This window comes from Metopolophium dirhodum, chromosome 1 (assembly GCF_019925205.1).
Source record: "Metopolophium dirhodum isolate CAU chromosome 1, ASM1992520v1, whole genome shotgun sequence".
NCBI classification, from domain to species: domain Eukaryota; kingdom Metazoa; phylum Arthropoda; class Insecta; order Hemiptera; family Aphididae; genus Metopolophium; species Metopolophium dirhodum.
In genome coordinates, this window is record NC_083560.1 from 34,302,889 (window position 1) to 34,311,184 (window position 8,296).

General features: G+C 25.4%; 1 protein-coding gene across 1 annotated transcript in view; it reads left to right on the top strand.

Annotated features, from left to right (window-relative positions):
- LOC132935875 (inhibitor of growth protein 5-like) overlaps positions 1 to 8,296 on the top strand; it is a 30,869-nt gene that overhangs the window by 2,046 nt on the left and 20,527 nt on the right. The gene's annotated exons all lie outside the window — the stretch shown is intronic.

Below are 8,296 nucleotides of genomic sequence, written 5' to 3' on the forward strand. Positions count from 1 at the left end.
TTGGCTAAAATAGTAAAAACAGCACACTAAGGATAACACAATCAATATTAATAATTATTTTTAATAGTTTATACTGTAAAAATAAATAGTACAATTAGCAATTACTAATTACACTATACATGCTTAAATTAATTAAAAATATCAAAATAAGCTTTTTTACTTAAAATTCGATGAACTAATATATATAATAATATTGCTATTATATGCCTAAATAATACAACTCAACCTCATTCACATACAAACACTAACTAAATATAAAAATCCCCAATACTATTTGACTGTAGTTAATAGAAATTAATAACTTTTAAAATGTTAAAATACATACATAAATAAGCACAATAAATATATATAATAATTATAGATTTAACAAAATCTTATATAAATAAAAATAAATCTAAATATTTATTAATAATTTAAATATTAATAGTAATTATAAAATTAATGATTGGATTAAAGAGACATTATTTGTAATGTTAAACCGAACGCTTGTGATGTATATAATTGGTATTTAATTTAAAAGGATTCACAAAATACCTTCCTTAAAACAATTTTTTTTCTTAAAAATTGTATACATTATACACTCGCATGTGTTGCATCTTAACAACGCATAACATATCAAAACTTATGTTTAGTAGTTTCAATTTTGGGTTGAATTAAATATTAGATAAGTTAACTTATTATAAAACGTTCAGGTAAGAACATTATTTGTATCCTCTTGTTGGTTTTAAAAATATTTAAATTTTTAATTATGTAATGAGTGTAAGAAATATTAATATTTAAAAATACTCATAACTTACTTAAAAATTAAACAAAAAACCAACAAGAAAATACAGAATTTACTCTAATATTAAATTTAACAGCAAAAAATTGGAACTGCTGAATGCAAATATGGTTATGTCCATATGTAAGACAGAGACAACATATTATATGGGATGATATATGGCATGACTTCATTTTAAATACATTATATTAAATAATATATTATATTGTACTGCATAAAAAGATAAACCTACAGAGGGAATAATTGTGTTTATTTACTTTTTTGTGTAAAAAAATTATCTTTACTAAAGCATATGCATATATTTATAAGTTGAGAATAATTATAAATACTAACTGACAAAAATTATGTTTTACCAAGATTATTGTAAAAGTATTAAATATTTACCTAAGTTTTATAAATATCTAAACATTCATCAAATGGCCTGGTTTCCACATGGTTGTCACCATCAACATTTTTTGTTTGAACCATTTTGTTGGAAGTATAAACTGATGCTTTTCGATACTTAGTTTGGCTATGCGTATGTTTAAAATCTTGACTAGTTAAAAAAAATTATAATACTTCTAAATGCAATGTCTATTCATATTTACTATACAGTATACGTATAATATGGCGGTAAAACATTCGCAGCATCCTTGCTCACATCAGTAACATGCTCTGACATGTTGTGATTTAGAGGGAAGTGGGAGGGGGCGAACTAAACGGTGCGTGTGGGCGTGTGTCCGATCATGGTCGACCACGGTGCGCGATGTTGTCCTGTGGGCATATTACCATTCTGTACACAAAATAAAACCCATGATTAAATCCTGCCTTCTGCTTGGTTTACAAATTTGGAGGGTAAATTTAAATAATAATATAGATAATATAACATAACATTTTTTAAAAATATTAACATATTATATCATATATTAAGTTTGGTACCTATAGCTACATTCTGGAAATAGACAATAGTGTCTTTGTTATTGCACATATTTTGAAACTAAATGACAAAAGACAAAAGATATTTAAATCTTCAACTTTTTTTTAATTACTTATTTCATAATCATGTAGTAGAAATATTTATTTTATACCCCCAATTGATAAACCTAAGCAAAATAAAATATCATGATACATAATTAATTTTAGGGTGTCATCATGTCCAGTTCACAAGACTTTATAGATAATGTATAAGTACAATAACACCATTACAATTCAAAATTATATGCATTAATGTTATGAATTAATAGGTTATTAATAGTAAAATTAAAATAAAATTAATTTAATTGAAAAATATAATAATAAAACATGCATTATAAGTTATATAATAATTAAAATATATATACTTACTTATTTAGATATTAGTAAAATAATGTATAAATAAATGTTTATTCATATTAGGTAGGAACTATTATACTACTGTTATTAAAATAAATATGTATGCTGTTTTGTTTTTGTTGAATAAATTATTATTGTTATCATAAGAGTTTAGTGTAATACCTATTATTTAGAATGGGTAGTTATTTTTTAATGATAATAAAAATATGCATATAGGTTATTAATTATTATTTCTATTATTATAAAATATAATGTTTTTCTCTTTTGTAAGGGCCAAGGTACCTAACCTTATTTTAAGCAGGAAACTCAAATAATTAGGTATTTATTTTTATTATACTTTATCAACTGTCATTATATTGATTTAATAAATTTTATAAATTTTATAATATAACGTTCATTATTTAATGTATTTATGTATTCATTTGGTGTACACATATTTAATACAAGTTCTAACATAACATATTTTTAAAATATTAAAATATTATATCATATATGAAGTTTGGTACCTATAGTTACATTCTGGAAATAGACAATGGTGTCTTTGTTATTGCACATATTTTGAAACTAAAAGACAAAAGACAAAAGATATTTTAATATTTAATAAATACATTTTTTACCTATTCAAAAATATGAAATATATACATTTAATTAATTTAGGTAGACAATACAAATTTCTACTTATATTTATTATACTTTATTATCTTAATAATATAATCAATGTGATTTTCCGTTAGGCAAACAATGTTTTATGTTTTGTAATAGTTTCAGATGTACCATCATTACTTAAAGCTGGTCTACATACAACATAATCAAATTTGTTAAGGCACAATATTATTGTTATAAATGTCTATTATTATAAATTACCTGATGGTAAACGCTTGCTACCTCTTGTTATCCCTGGTTTACGCCTAGATATTGTAGTCGGCTGTACTCTAATAGCTGCACCCTCTCTATGCCGTAATGGTATTGTCACAAAACCAGCAGTTGCCAAAAATGTATTAAATTGCCCTTCTATTTTTACTTTATCCAATCTATTTTTTAATTTAAGTAAATTTTCAAGATTTTGGATACATGCTACCTGCATCAAGTGTATTGTTAAATGCTTTCTGAGTTTCTTCAGTAGTATCAGAATATAACATCTTTCTGAATACTTGCATCTTTAATGTCTGATGTTCTTTCTTTATGTAGTTATTTTTAGAACAAATTATGCTTTTTATATAATAATTTGATTATTATATTATATGATAATTAAAAAATGTATTTTATCAGACAATAGAGTATTTAAGTGTTTTTAGTCTATTAGTCCTGGTTCATTTTTTCTTTTAATAATCTTCTTCCATTATTTAAAAACATCATAACTGTAATTAATGATGATATTACAACAAAACGGTCAAATGTAAATGATTTATTGAGTATGACCAATTGTATAGAAGAATTTTCTTTTAAAACTTGTACCAAGTGGAATGTTAAGACATCTGTCCCTAACGGTAAATACATTCAATGCAGGTTAGTCACCTTATTACCTTTTTTAAATTGAAATCAGTTACAAGTGTAAAAATGATTTCCTAACTGTATGATTTATGTTATTATTATAACCTATCTTAGAAAACAATATATATATATATTTATATATTAAAATATTTATAATTATGTTTTGTTATTCATTTATTACTCCTTATAATAAAATTTATTTATATATTATAATTATTGGCACTTATAATCAATTTATGGTACCATTTAAGTGCATTGTTAAATATATTTCAGGATGGATTTCTAGCTGTAATCACTGTTACAAATGAGCATAATCATAATTTAAACACTGCTGAAGCACTGAGATGCTTAAGTACAAACAAGAACCTTAGAATGAAGCTTATGAATATTTCACAGATGGTATGACCATAACAGAAGCAATTCGGTGAGTTATTTTTTAATTATTACTTATGAAAAAATACTAGAATTAAAGTTGTTAGGTATGTTTTGTTGATTCATCTTGTAATAATATTGCTTTAAATAATAATAATATATTGTTGATAATAAAAGCTTTGTATTTTTAATTTTTTAATTACCTACACTTACAATTTACCATTTACCTATAAAACTAATTTAATATTTAAAATAATCAAAATGGGTTTATATTTTTGACAATTCGGTTTCGGCTTAATTACTTTATAGGTATCATGAAAGTGTTTTAACTATATCTGATTGTCCTGTTGAAGATTTTTTAAATGCTGGAATTAATCCAATGTACAGAACGATACAAAATTGGCATGACCAATGGAGGGTGTTAAATCTAGGACCACAGACTGGAGAAGGAGTTATTAAGGTATCAATATTATAATTAATAAAATAAAATAGTTAGGTATCCACTGTTTAGGTACATTAACAATACTTTCCTTTGCTCTAATATTTAAAATGTTTTTAAAAAATTCTAATTCAATAATAATAATTATTAGCAATATTTTCATTATTTAAAATGGACATAACATTAGTTTAAATTTTACTTTAAATGGTATATATTTTATAGTTAATTTAATCCTTATTTACAATTTAAATGTATACATAACAAGTAATCAGAAAATGTATATATTTTTCTTCTTACATACGTATTTATATTTAACAAAAAGTAATACAAAATTATAAAAAGTTAGTATAAAATCTAAATAATTACATTTGTCTATAAATTTGTTGCAATATCAAGTTCACCCCCAGTCATGAATTTTTTTTTAATTTATAGTTTTTTTTTATCGTAATTCCAAATAAATATAATGTAAAATTCATGAAACAAGTGGTTCAAAAGTTATAGCGTTAAAAATTTCAAATTTGTGACTGGGTTTTAAACATAACTTAGGCCTATCATTATAACTCAACTTATAGTCGCTCAAAATATTTATCTAGAAATTAGAAGAAAAAAAGAAACCTATGCTGAACGTGGAGTTTCAATATTCTTCCAGTCTGAACCATTTGCTGTGCTAATATTAACACCAATCATGAAACGAGCCCATGACTTACCTCTATCAAAAAAATAGTATTTGTTGACTCAACAAGTTCATGTGATCCACATAACCATTGTGTAACTTTTTTATTGACACCATGTGCAGCTGGCGCTGCTCCTTTAGGTGTGACACATGGGTAGAGTGAAAAAGCATATAAAAGTGGATTCAGTCTAATTAAGAATAATGTAAAAAATGCATTTGGAGGACAAGGCTATCCTTCTATATTTTTAACTGATAACTCTGATGCCGAAATAAACGCTTTAATGACAGTATGGCCAAATTCAACTTCACTTTTATGTATTTTTCACGTTATGCAAGCAGTTTGGAGATGGTTATGGGGTAGCAAAAATAGCATAAAGAAAGAACATCGGACATAAATGATGCAAGATTTAAAAAGATATTTTATTCTGATACTACTGAAGAAGCTCAGAAAGCATTTAACTTTACTCTTGATCCAGGTAGCATGTATACAAAATGGCAGAAATATGTAACTGTACATCATTGGGAGCATAAAGAGTGTTGGTGCTTAGCTTGGAACGACCGATACAACTAGAGGCCATCATACAAATAATTATAGTGAGGTGTCTGTTAGGATGTTTAAAGAAAATGTGTTATGCTGAATAAAAGCATATAATGTAATTTCACTAATAGATTTTTGTTGCACAAAATTGGAAGAAAATTATAAAAAAAAATTTCTTGAGTTTTCTAATGACAGAAAAGCTACAGCTCGCTTATATTTTGAAAGCATAATCAAGAAAAGTAATTATGTTACAAAAGATAAAATTACTGTAGAAAATGAGCATTACTATGTACCTAGTCAAAATGATCAACAACTAATGTACTGTGTTGAGCCAAGTATAGGAATTTGCTCTTGTAAGGATGGCATGTATGGTAGATTTTGTAAACACCAAGGAATAATTTATGTATATTATAAATGTGTGGGGGTTAATTTTCTACCTATAACTGTAGTGAATAAATTTGCAATATCAAATTTAGTATTGGGCAACAAAGCGCCTAGTAAGACATTTTATAAAGGGTTTATACCTAAAAAGGCATTACACCAGCAACTCGAAAACTCATCCAATACACTTGCCTATATCAGAAACACACAGACTAGAGGTAAATAATATACAAGAAAATAACTATAATATTACAAAAAAAAAAAAATTATTCAAAAGTACAACAGTGCCCAATGAAGACAGTCTGATATGAAATACACAGGATAGTTATACAGTATTGGAAGATATAAAAACTCTATTGACTAACAATGTAAAACAGTTCAGCCAATCTACTCTTGAAAATTTACTTAAATTTAAAAATAGATTGGATAAAGTAAAAACAGAAGGGCAATTTAATACATTTTTGGCAACTGCTGGTTCTGTGACAATACCATTACGGCATAGAGAGGGTGCCGCTATTAGAGTACAGCCGACTACAATATCTAGGCGTAAACCAGGGATAACAAGAGGTAGCAAGCGTTTACCATCAGGTAATTTATAATAATAGACATTTATAACAATAATATTGTGCCTTAACAAATTTGATTATGTTGTAGGTAGACCAGCTTTAAGTAATGATGGTACATCTGAAACTATTACAAAACATAAAACATTGTTTGCCTAACGGAAAATCACATTGATTATATTATTAAGATAATAAAGTATAATAAATATAAGTAGAAATTTGTATTGACTACCTAAATTCATTAAATGTATATATTTCATATTTTTGAATAGGTAAAAAATGTATTTATTAAATATTAAAATATCTTTTGTCTTTTGTCTTTTAGTTTCAAAATATGTGCAATAACAAAGACACCATTGTCTATTTCCAGAATGTAACTATAGGTACCAAACTTCATATATGATATAATATTTTAATATTTTAAAAATATGTTATGTTAGAACTTGTATTAAATATGTGTACACCAAATGAATGCATAAATACATTAAATAATGAACGTTATATTATAAAATTTATAAAATTTATTAAATCAATATAATGACAGTTGATAAAGTATAATAAAAATAAATACCTAATTATTTGAGTTGCCTGCTTAAAATAAGGTTAGGTACCTTGGCCCTTACAAAAGTGAAAAACATTATATTTTATAATAAGTAATAGAAATAATAATTCATAATCTATATGCATATTATTATCTATGTATCTATATTGTTATTTAAGTTTTCCCTCCAAATGTGTAAACCAATCAGAAGGCAGGATTTAATCATGGGTTTTATTTCGTGTACAGAATGGTAATATGCGTCCCGTGGGCCGTGATGGACGTGTTCCGTTCTCGTGTTTGGTGGCGCGAAACACGCATGCATTAACAATGAACCAACTCTTTGAGATAACATGGTATTTTTTCATGCTATGGGGTTGGAATGGTTTAGTTATTATTATTATTGCGATCTGGTAGTGGCATGACTGCATGAGCACCGATGCCGAACAATGGCGGAACACGTCAAGCAGTAAATACTATCATAACTCCACCGTAATAACCAAAGAAAAATATTATAGTAGAATACAATTTATTATCTAACATAATATAATTTTTCCAGGGGGCAAATATTTTTTTAACATGAACTGAGGTTTTTTCAACAAATACTGAGGTCATTCAAATTAAATGTATATATTTTCGTATCATATAACTTAATATAGCTATAAGCTAATAAAATATAGAAGTTTTTATATTCTATGCTCTAAAAGTCTAAACAGATAATATGTACAAACTTTTGAATAGTTAAAAAGGTTTTAAGAATAATGTGAAATATTTTTATGTATGTACCTTATGTAAGAAAATGTTTAATGACAAGACCTTCAACAACTATATTCATAATGAATAATGATGTACAAAAATGATAATTATTTTATGACTTTAATATAACACACCATTGTGAATGAATAATTATGTTTTTTTTACTTACCTATATTTCATAAATATAAACTTAAGTAATTGTGTTTAGTAATGAACAGATGGATTTGTTTGAATCATCTTTAATGCAATGATTTGGGATACCTTCGTTTGTTTATTTTCATCCAGTAATTAGTACTCAATAAAGGTAATAATAAATAAATAAAAGATTTTTTTCTAATTTTACAAATTTCAAAATAAATTTTATTGAAATTGTAGTAAATTTTTTTCTTATTAGACAAATAATAAATTCAATTTTTTAAGTAGTGACAAATATATTAAATAAGCTAATATTGA